Here is a 12,446-nt window from a genome sequence, read left to right as displayed (position 1 = left end):
AGTAACTGTTAAACCCGTCCGAGCTTTGCTCTCACTGTAATGTTATGTTCAACTGATACGTTCATTTTAACATCTGAGGCTGAGCACATGGATCCCCAAAGGAAGAACCATGATGTAAAGGGCACATAAAGCTATGGCTCCTGAGATCAAGATCAATTTTATTATGTGTAGGACTCTGCTCACATTCAAACAAACACTACCAAACCGATTTTGCTTAACACATGACATGAATGGTTACCCTAAAAACTCTGTGAAAGCAAGTAACAAGTCTTAAAGGCTCATACATTTATTATATTTCAATGGCCAAACCAGTGGCCCAATCGCAACCTGATAGTAATAAAACAAAAGTAAAGCCAAACAAGCCACAAACAAAGGTGACTGGAGTGAAGTGTGGCAAAGCATTCCCAGAGTGGACACTAAGAATTTGATGCCATCCATGGGCTCCAGACATCAAAATCAGTGACTGAAAAGGATTTCATCCAACTGTTAAAAATGATGGTTCCATTTACAGTTGTATCAAATATCGATGTGCTTTTGAGCCACTAAAAAGTAAGATATATTTTTTTTCAAATCCATTTTCAAGATACATAAACATAATATAAATGCCTTTCATGCAATTGTTGACAGTTTGCATCTTGTGCATGGGTTTTCTCCCAGTGCTCCGGCTTCCTCTCACATCACAAAACATGGGTGATATGTTACTTGAAGACTCCAAATTGTCCGGAGGTGGGAATGTGAGTGCAAATGGTTGTTTGTCTCTTTGTGCCCTGTGATTGGCTGGTGACCAGTTCAGTGTGTACCCCGCCTTCCACCCAAAGGTCAGCTCCGACAGATTTCACCACGTCCACAACCAGAGTGAGGATAAGGAGTTCATCAAATGGATGGACGAATGTGATGCAATTCTCCGAATACTTCTTGACCTAACTGTTGGTATGGAAGCATCTACAAGAGATGGCTATGAAGTTTTTGATCAACTTGTTCAATAGAATTCTAGCAGGTGAGAAGATTCCTGGGGAATGGAGGAAGTGTCTCGTGCCCATTTCTAAGCACAAGGGTGATCAAGGGTGCAGAGCTGTTGGAACTATCCAGGAATAAAGCTGATGAGCCACACAATGACGTCATGGGAAAGAGTGGTGGAGGCTAAACTCGGGACAGAAGTGAGTATTTGCAAGTATGGTACATGCCTAGAGAGTAACACGTGCTTTATTTGCTTTGAGGATGTTGATGTAAAAGCATAGAGAAGGTCAGAATAAGCTACAGTGTGTCATTGTAGAACTAGAGAAAGCCTAATGACAGAATACCAAGTGAGGAACTGTGGTATTGCACGCCGAAGTCTGGAGTGGCAGGGAAGTATGCTAGAATAGTAGAGGATGTGTATGAGGATAGCAGAACAGTGGTAGGGTGTACTGTAGGTGTGATAGAGGCTTTTAAGGCATCAAGGATCAGCTCCGAGCGCTTTCCTGTTGGCAGTGGTGATGGATAGGCTGCAGATGAGGTTAGACTGGAATTCATGTGCACTGTGATGTTTTCAGATGACATTGTGATCTGCAGTGAAAGCAGGGAGCAGGTGGAGGAACAGCTAGAAACATGGACAGATGCACTGGAAAGGAGAGGGATGAAAATTCGCTGAAGTAAAACAGAATATATCTGGATGAATGAAAGGGCTAGACAGGGATGTGTGAGGCTACAGGGAGGAGAGAGAGCAAAATGTGGAGGACTTCAAATACTTGGAGTCAACAATCCAAATCAATGGTGTGTTTGGTAAGGAAATGAAGAAATGGGTCCAAGCAGGTTGGGTTGGGCAGAGGAAGGTGCCAGGCATGTTATGTGACAGAAGAGTCTCTGCGAGGATGAAGGGCAAAGTTTATAAGACAGTGGTGAGGCCATCCATGATGTATAGATTAGAGACAGTGGCACTGAAGAGACAACAGGAAGCAGAGTTGGAGGTGGCAGAAATGAAGATGTTTAGGTTCTCTCTAGGAGTGACCAGGTTGGATAAAATTGGAAATTAGCTCATCGGACGGACATCCAAAGTTATAGATGTTTAAGAGACACAGTTATAGAGAGCAGACATCGAAGTTTTTGACATGTTTAGAGGAGAACACATGAGTATATTGGTAGAAGGATGACAAAGATGGAGTTGCGAGGCAAGATAAGACAAGGGAGATGGATGTAGTGAGGGTAGACATCTGGGCCCACCTCAATATCACAGTGATACTGTAGTTTTGTTGGTCTTTGGAGATGGTCTTTTATGTGCACGTCACAAAGAAAATGTAGCAGATTTGGTTGAGGAAAAAAAAGGATGCAGAAAAATAAAAACAGGCAGAAAAAGGAAAAGAAGTTGTCTTTTTGGGTGCTCTTCTAACGTTACTGCTGATTGAACTTGTGGGGGTCCATTCTTGCTCTCTAACACACGTATGACCGGTAGAGAACACCGATAGTTACTTGTTGAGGCACCGCCAACAGATCATGCCTAGACAAAGAAAAAAAAAAGATCAAAGCAGCATGGCCAGCTTCTTTGATTGAAAACACCGCCGTCGGGTTGAGCCTGGCGCACTCGCACTTGGTTGCACGTTGTAACGCTGATGGACAACGTAAAAGGATGGGGGTTGTCCGAAGCCACGCTGTTGTTGATGAACTAGCCAAACTGGATAGCAGAGAAGCAGGAGATGAGAATAAAAAAAAGAAGAGATACTGAAGAAGTGAGAATCAAAGCTTAAATACCCAGTCTAAGGGACGTAGAGACTTGAAGAAGACCACACCCATCGACTTGAACCTAGTCTACAATTTTGACCCTTTAAAATGGGTTTAAAAATCATATATTTTTGTAAAACACTCATAAACACTATAGTCATACAGCAAGCATATAGGATGATTTTTTAAAATTTAGTTATGGCATATCAACTGTTGATGGTTCAGTGTGACATATCATGCTGTTTGGGTTCAAATCAAGACAAACAGTTCTCAAAATCTCACAGCTGCACCTGTAATTTTGACACACTGACACAGACATCAAGGCATGCATTTGATAGATTTCTGTAGAGTTTTTTTGAATGATCAAAATCATTTTACCTTTGGTGAAAACAACCCTGAATGGAAATCCACATTGAAGTCAGTAACACTCAAAGGCCCGTGGGTGACGCCTATGTCCCAGCAATTGTTCATATTGGACATTCAGTGGCACCTTAAGTGCATGTTTTAGTATAAAGCAAATAGTTCATTGCCTTCTGTTGTTGATCTGTCCCAGCTTTGTCTTCTGGAGAGAGGATCACCCAATGTTTTGGTTGCTCGAGTCTTTTGTAGACGGGAATCCAGATTTGATGAGAATTAATTAATTAATTAGGTTGAGATCCAGCAGGAGTCGTTTAGTGGCCCTTTTGCAAAGCAGGGCCGCAGGGAGGAATGCTGTTCATGAAGTTATTGGGGGGTGAGGGGATGGGGTTGTCAACTAGTCACTACAGTTCCCTGTTTTGTTTCAGTCCTAGTGGTGCATTGTACCAGATATCACATTTTCTTAGTTTTATTACTGTTTTGTTTTTTTTTTAGCAATGATTTTTTGTTCCAGTTTTTTTTTTTTTTTGTTAATTTGAAAATGTAACAACCAAGGCAAGACACCACCAAGGGTCATAAGAAAAGAAGCCATCACATTAAACAAAACTAATCTAAATCACAAAACATAGACCATGAAACAGCTCTCATTAAAATAAATCTCAATACTACTGTATTTCACATAAGGTACAGTATACCACTCCCGCTGTCTTGGCTTTAACGATGGCGAAAGAGGCTGAAATACGCAAAGTTGGTGGAAAACCACACAAAATAAACACTATCCATATCACACTAAAACTTGACCATAACCAACTAAAATAGTCATTTGAATGCCTTGTGATATGAAAATAACTGAAATGTGCACACACTCACTCACTCACAAATACATACACAAAAAATAAAGGGAGGTTTTCAAATAGCAGGACAGCTACCCTGAATTTACACCTCCTAAAGTGCAACTGAAAAATATCAATCCTTTCTCAACAGTGTTTTGCCTGTTCAGATTCTTGGAGAATAAGAGGCTACGCATATAATATTGTACAAAAGGCAGTCTTCATCCTAGATTGGTCCATAGTCAATAGAAAGATGTAACTGAAAATGTGTAAATCTCAAATTAAAAGAAAAAAACAGTACTTCAATGGTAGTCACATGTCTTTAAAAAAAAAAATAAATAAACTCCTTTGTGATTTTGCGAATGGGACCAAGCAATGAGACTGCAAGTGCTAAATTCTGGGCATGTATGTAAAGACACTCAGTCATACAGGTCATGGTAATTCACAACGGTTGACTCAATGCAACTGGACTGTTCTTGTTTGGTGAAGGGGTTTCAGCTTTAATCCAAAAGTCTTCTTCGGTTCTACATGTTGGGCATGGAGTCTACCTATTTATGCCTCATTAGATGTGTCCCCTGGGGCTGGTCAATGATAGGGTGGTGATTGGTGTTGCCCAACTGTAGTTCGTTAAACGAATGTGCTGCATAGCAATCAAATGTTCACTTGTCTTGTGGCAAAAAACTATGATAGGGCCACTCTCCTCCATGGAATGAGTCAATCTTTGCTGGGATAGATGTAAGGACATTGTTAAAACCAGGTGATAAGTGATGGCTCAACCTTCTACTGTCTTTAGAGACAACTTTTCTCATTTGACATATTGTATAATGTTTTTTTTTAATAGCTCGTTTAAATCAAAGTTGCTCCCCATCAAGAATTCGGAAATTGCTCGTCCTGAAAGAAATCTTCCTTCTTTTTGAGAGGTAAATGAATTGCTGTTTCTAGACCTGAAGAAGCCACTCGACAATGTTGTGTTGCATCATGCATCTGTGCAACGACTGCTTAGGCTCAACAGAGGTCAATGAACTCGTTGAAACTGGTCATTGGACCGGCCTTTTGATCTATTAGTCATACAAACTGCTCTAATCACTAGATGACACTGCAACTTTTGCACAGTTCTCAAAAAAAAAACACCACCACCACCACATTCCTCTTCATGTTTCTGTCTTCTAGTGTTCCTGTGTTTTTACACTTTTTTTTGACAGATTTGACAAAGGCCCATTTTGGATAACCACAGTTTGTAAGAGCCTTCCTGATCTGAGTCTGCTCTTTTTGTCTTCCATTGACGGTGCCGGGGATCGTCTCTGCTCTGTCCTCAAGGTTTCTGATGACTCCTATCTTGTATTCCGGTGGGTGATAATCATCAAAGAATAGGTGCTGGTCTGTGTGGGTAGGTTTTTTGTTAACCTCAATATTGAGGTTTGTGTCATTCCTTGCCCACACCTCACAGTCAAAAAACTGCAATCTTTTACATATTCCTCAAAATTAAACACAATTTTCTGCCCACAGAGTTGATATGCTCAGTTAAAAAGTTACTTCTCAGACTTTGATCCTAACCCATGTTCTGTCAACATGCCTAAACCAGTGACAGTACTTCATATAACGGTGTCCGGGGCTTTTCTCTCCACTTCTTCTATGAATATATTAGCCAGAATGGGGTAGCTGAGCTTTTGCCTATCAAAACGTTTGTTGCATGGGAAGTACAGCATGTGGTATTTAAAGTTGAAGTACACCATATACCTGGGCTGGAATGACTTTGGTTCTGTCCTTTAGTGCTTTTGGATTAATGATTCATGTAACATGTCTTCAATAAACAAGAACTGTCCAATTGCCTTGATTCAACTTTTGCGGGTTAGAAATTAGTGACAGATTGGCCTAAAAGTTATAGTCAATTAGAACTGCATGACAACCCGTCCTACTAAGCCTGAATAATAGATTGAGAAACCTAAAATTAAATCTGATTGTTGTGGGGAGAGCCATGTGTTCCCTCGCTGTTGATGAAGTGATTAAGATTGAATGGATATGGTGTTCCTTTCTTTGATTCTGAAAACAGGCTGCAGTGTTTGTTGCATGCAGACTTATATTTTTTAACAGATTTTAAAAAAAGACTACAGTGTGCCCTTGGCCATTTGCAGTTCACCGTTGTCTATATCAAACCCACAGCAAACAGAGTAGCATAACTAGGATATAATGAAACAAAATAATGATTCACTAAATAATTTGCAAAAAATAGACACTTTAAACACTTTTTAGATGCTCCCAGAATACTTTGTGGCACTAAGGAGGGTCTTAGTGCCGCAAAGCATCCTGGGAGCACTGCAAAGCATGCTTTGGGAGTGAGAAGTGTTCAAGAAGTAGATGGATTTAAGGTCCCAAGTCCTCATGAATAAAGCTGTCGTCACCTCTGGAGTAGAGGAGGCAAGTGACTGAAATATTGCAGTTCTGCCCGAGGAGGCAATAGGAAACAGCCAGGCGAGAGGGAAAGTTCTCTGTCTGTGGGGAGCCCAGTATTTTGGCGTCTGCAAGCATGCGGCAATCCAGTGAACAGGCTACCCACAGTAGCTACACAGCTGATGATTCAAGTGGCGCTGACACTCCAGGAGATCCAAATGGGTATTGCCCTTGGCGTCTGCAGACAGGAGGCAAGGAAGTGAACACCCTGCCCACAGTAGCTACACAGCTGGTGATTCAAGCGACGCTAACACTCCAGGGCAACCAAATGGGCATTGCTATGGTGCATGGGCTCCTCCATGCCGGTAGGGGGTGATGATGTAACCGTGGGAGGTTCAGTGGACACAATAGCTGAAGGGATTGTACCCACAGAGCATGTTGAACTGAAGGCTCTAACTCACCTCTATCTCTTTCCAATCCTCTCCATAACCCTCTCCCTCAGCCGATTGTCCAACTTGATGGCTAAAGTAATTAAAGGGAAATAAGCGTGGTTGGTGGTTGACAAGCTTTACATCAACGGGGAACTATTTTCAGAATCCAGCATCAATCCCTGGCTATTTTAGAAAAGTACAGTACTTGTCTTAATTTGTTAATGTTATGGATTGTCATAAGTGTATATTATTGTGTATCATTGTGGTAAAGAACAAACTAAGTCAAAAGACAAAGCTCTCAATTTACCGGTTGATCAACGTTCCTACCCTCACCTATGGTCACTAGCTGTGGGTTGTGACTGAAAGCAAAACATCCTGGATAGAAGCGGCTGAAATGAGTTTCCTCCGCAAGTTGAGCCGCTGCTCGATCACATTGAGAAGAGCCAGATGAAGTAGCTGGTGCATCTAGCCCAGATGCCTGGCAGATACCTCCCTGGTGATGTGTTCCGGGCATGTTTTACCGGAAAGAGACCTCGGTAACGACTCAGGGCACGCCAGAGACTCTACGTCTGTTGGCTAGGCTGGGAATGCCTCTGGATCATCCAAGAAGAGATGGATGTAGTGGCTGGGGAAAGGGAAGTCTGGGCACCCCTGACCAATATTTGGTCTTTCCCTTGGTATTCATTTTTTTGGGGTGCATTCCTCTATATGGTTATTTCCAACAAAATGAATAATGGTTTTAATCGCCTATTTTTTTTTTTGGAGGAAACATGCAACGGTCATAATGTATCAATTCAAGATGAAAAAAATAATAATCAAATGTAATTAATCATACTACTTTGAGAAAATAATTTAAATAGTTACACTACTGTTGCATTTTCAACAACGTAAGTTATTTTTTTAATTGCAAACAACTATATTTCCAAAGTAATCTCCCCAAAGATGGTTATATCCATTTAAGATACTGTTTCTGATCTGTCAGGTAAAAGATCAAATAATCTATCAAATGTGTCCTGTGAATGCCTTTCAATAGAATGTCGAGTTATTAAAGGGTTGTTTTAGTTTTTTGTTTATTTTTGCTCTTAGGGTGTCATGTGTTGTTTCTCTGGTAAATCCAATTTGACGTGCTCCCAGTTAAGAGAGAAGATTCAGTTGAAACGTGCATCATTGATTTCTCTCAACTTTCACAGGCTTAATTCTGCCCCTGCAGGCGTGGCGCACTCATCTAATTCAATATCCCGTTCCGAGCACTTGTGCATGGACATTAAACGACATGTTCTGCCACGTTTTTGTCTGCTCAATTCAACATGACTGTCCAGTATGTGTTTTTGTCATCTGATCAAACCTCATGTAAAGTATACGATGAGAAGACAGCCTGATTTCAGTTACATAAGTACAAGAATAACAAAGGCTCTTTGTTTCACTGACTAACAAAACCATGTGAGAATTATTTTAGAAAAAAAAAAAAAACTAAAGTAAGCTATAACTACAAATTCATGCTTTTTAATGCTACTACTGTAGCTGATGCCCTTTATAGCACCCATTTCGATAATACTTGTCCCCATTCATGTTACGGGTGACCTGATGCCTATCCCAACTGAGTTGGGGAAAATAATTAGATGATAATATAAATTTGTGGATTGCATCTTGGCGGCAAAGTGGACAACTGGTCAGGGTGTTTGCCTCACAGACAGCTGGGATTGGCTCCAGCATTCCTGCGACAATTGTGAGGCTAAGCGGCTCAGATAATGGATGGATTGCATCTTTTTAGTTTTTGTTTGCCCTTTTGTTAGTCGTCAGGTGACTTCCCAGAGTAACACTGAATTATGTAACAAGTCTCATACACGCAACATAAGGGAAATGGTTGGGCTTTTGTCTGTGCGGAACCTCTTCAGATCACTTAAGTAGTTTACCGTAGGAGCAATTTGATTTCTTTTCATGCTCTCCATTCTTCTGATGTGGACTTCAGTTCATGCATTCATTCCCAGAAGACAAACACTTGAGCAGATAAGAGTATCACAGACTGGGAGTAGGTATAGTTTTAACCTTGAGACCTCAGCTGCTTTTGCGCTTGTGATGAATGGAGGGTTTGGGGGCTAGAAGGCCGTTTGAGATTAACACTCGGGTCATGTTGACGGGTGTGCAAACAGTCGTGCACCTTCTCCAGGCGAGCACACACCCACATAGAACAGCCCCGCTTTTAGACAGGGGACAAAGTTACACCTAAAGCTAAATTTTTAAGGAAACCCTGAAGTATGTTTTGTTTCCCCTTGATATTTTCAGACAGGAAACTTATTGTGATTAAAGTCATTTTAAATTAAGTAAAAACAACCTACTGGAAACCCTTTTCCCCATACATGTTATATCAATATTTGTTTGTCCATTGAACATCCATTCATCCATTTTCTAATCTGCTGATCTTGATCGGTATCACTGGGAGTTGGAGCCTGTCCCATCTGATGTTGGGCGAAAAGTGCATTTACATACACACAATATATGAATGTTTAACTCTCTGTGAACACAAATATTCAAAACACCTCTTACTATTTACATTTGCCTTAAATATATACATTTGCCTGTCTGTTGACAAGTAAAATTAATGTAAATATACATACAGTGTTGCAGCTTATGGCCAAGCTACCCTGAGAACACCCGATCTCGTCAGATCTCGGAAGTTAAGCGGGTTTGGCCCTGGTTAGTACTTGTATGGGAGACTGCCTGGGAAAATCAGGTGCTGTAAGGTTCTCTCCCCGGCTAAAATGCAGAAGGGTTGCGTCAGGAAGGGCATCCAGCATAAAAACTGTGTCAAACAAATATGTGTTCATCTGAGATGACACGCTGTGGCAACCCCTAACGGGACAAGCCGAAAGGAAAAGAAGATACATACAGGGTTGCAAGTGTTATTATGTTGACATTTGATTAATCTGTTGATTTCTTGTTCAATTAATCATTGCATCACATTAAAACAATAATATTCCTTTTTTCAAAAACAGGATATTATTTAAAATTGGCTATGCAGAAGTGCATAAACAAAAACTGATTATGATTCAGTTACTCGTTTGGTTAGTAATGTAAAAAAAATTGACAACATTTTTGGTAGTTTTCCAAGTTTGAATATTTTTTTTATGAAACTGAAGGTTATCCGCCTGTTTCATTATTTTAATGAATACAAAAAAATCTCTCCTTGAACTGTCGCCTTTGCGTGGTGCAGGGGGTTGTGTGTCCCAATGACCTTTGGCGCTAGTTTTCTGAGGCTTTATTCCCCTGGCAGAGTCACCAATCACAAACAGGTCCTGGGTGTGGGACCAAAGCACGTGTCAAAAAAACCCTTCGATCTATACTAATAATGCAAGACGTTTTCCCTTGCTCTGAAACGGGTCACTGCGGGCCCCCCTCTGGAACCAGTCCTGGAGGTTGGGCTCGAAGGCCGGGCCTGCAGTGGGCACAGTCCAAAAGGGGGACGTGGGGGCCCCTCTTCCCATGAGCTCACCACCTGTTCGAGGTGCCACAGGGGTCAGGAAGAGTGTGAGCTGGGCGGTGGCCCGAGGCAGGAACCTTGGCAATCCAATCCCCGGCGAGGGCAGATAGCTCTAGGGACGCGGAACGTTCCTTCTCTGTCAGATTGTAAGCAACATTGCCTAACCCTAACCTTCTCTTTTCCAGTGATGATAAGCAATGTCTTTGTTTTACAGGTGTCTGTTTGAGCTTGATGCGACAAACAGATGTTTAGGGTTCCTTTCCAGCTGTTCCCTACCTGAGAGGATAGGTCAGTTGGGCGGGTTGTTCTCACAGGGAATGATAAGCACACCCCTCAATCACAGTTATCCCTTGAGCCTTTTATGACTCATCCAGGTTTTGTGGCTCACGCCTGCACATGCGTACAGTACATAACAACCCTCAACCTAGAGAAATGTTAACCATTTGGAAGAATGTACAGTATTTTCTCTTGTGAAAAGCGATCCTCAGCGGTCAAGATTCATACAGTTGCATCGTTTTAAATGAAGGGGCCTGAGATTGCAGTGTGTACACACATCCGTGAAAGTAAGGAATTACATAGAAACTTAATTTTCTGACTCCCATGATGCAATACTACGTTTTTTTTGTGTTTGTGTGCGTGCGTGCGCGCATCTGCATGCATCTGTGGGTGCGCACAAGCATTTCTTTGTCTATTTTTACTGTATTTCATTCGTGCATAAAAACAGTAAGAGATAGCTGGGTTCCATTAAGAGGACCCTCCAGGTGCGAAGTTGAATTACGCTTCGGCCACCACAGCACAATGACAGTGTGAACATTTATAGTATTTGTTTCAGACGGGGTTAAAAGTTGACAGTGGAGTGTGCAGAACAATAACAAATCTTGACTGATGTATAACATCATCGCTGAAGTAAACAGCATGATCCATTCCGCTCATGATATGTTTTTACAAGCCTGCACACAACTTTAAACAGCAACATTAGCAACGATGGTTGTGTTAACACAAAGAAAGGCGAACTGGCTGCTCCACCATTATAATAGACCACAGAAGTATGTCAACTTCAATTCTCATGGATCTAACAGAGAACCAACCAACCACAAAAATGTCCCAAGTGTGTGGAAATTATATTTCCCATTACATGTCAGCATCCATACTATGTAACAGTTAAACTTGGAACACGTCTTAAAAACTTGGGATTATGGGTAGGAGACCTCCGATTTGCTTTTACTGTCAGGGAGGAATAAAGTAAATGTGTGTGTGTACGCCACATCAAAAGGATTGTATGTGTGTAATTTTTTTTTCTTACAGTTGTTTCTGATTTTGTCTGTCCGAACCCTTGAAAGGCTTAGCAGAAAAGGTTGCCATTGCCAAAACATTGCCCATGATTTTGCATGTACTATGCTGCCACCACTTTGCTTATTGGTTTGCACTTGCTTTTCAGGCAGACTTTTTGAAGATGCAAAATCACCCCGTACAGTTTGTCTTGGGTTTGATAAATCACATTGCATGTTCTAAATTCATCTATTTGTCCTCTTTCTACAATTTCTGTTTGTCTGAGTCCTGACGATTTTGTTTAGGTTTCAGAGGCCCAGTTGTACAGCATATTGAGATCTTGGGCTGCAGTTTTATTGAACCTGAACAGCAATCTGACCACCTGCACGTCTTATCATGTTACATACATGTGTCACGCACTCAGGAGGTAATCTTAACGGGCGAATGTAGGTCAGTGTTATAACACGGAGCAGCAGGCAGATCCCGACTTCACCTGGAGCTACGGCCAAAGCATGCTCGGTTGATTCTCTGATTAGAGCTCCATCAACTTGTTTTCCATATTTACGTATTCATATTGCAAAATACTGATGAATTATGATTACATCTCACTTGAAATTTTCCTTTCTTGGAATAATTCAACAAAATTATTACATATCAATGAATCGGGCCCATTGCTTGAGTGATTCCAAAAAGTTTTTTCTACAGCAACAGATTGGCCATCGAACGCATCCATTCAATTTCCGTTTCTTCCTCTGGGAACACATTTCTTTTCTAAATCACCAAACGTAAACTCCACAGGTCACGTGTAAAGTACTTTCAAGAGCTTATGTTATGAGGGCACTGTGTTTCATTGAATCTGAAGAAGGAATGACCTATTTAATTGAATGCAGCTCTTTATCTACGTATATTATGAATCTTAATCACACAATTGGGGAGGGAAGACAATCATCCCATTGTTCCACTCTCATGTAGTTGCACTGATGAGATGCTTGTGACTTG

General features: G+C 41.2%; 1 pseudogene; it reads left to right on the top strand.

Moving 5' to 3' along the window:
* The first annotated feature begins 9,324 nt into the window (after positions 1 to 9,324).
* On the top strand, positions 9,325 to 9,443 carry LOC133510302 (5S ribosomal RNA; annotated as a pseudogene).
* The last annotated feature ends 3,003 nt before the right edge of the window (positions 9,444 to 12,446 follow it).

The sequence above is a fragment of the Syngnathoides biaculeatus genome, chromosome 12 (genome assembly GCF_019802595.1).
Source record: "Syngnathoides biaculeatus isolate LvHL_M chromosome 12, ASM1980259v1, whole genome shotgun sequence".
Classification (NCBI taxonomy): Eukaryota; Metazoa; Chordata; class Actinopteri; order Syngnathiformes; family Syngnathidae; genus Syngnathoides; species Syngnathoides biaculeatus.
The sequence above is the reverse complement of the archived record's forward strand: the minus strand, read 5'-3'. Positions and strand labels throughout refer to the sequence as shown.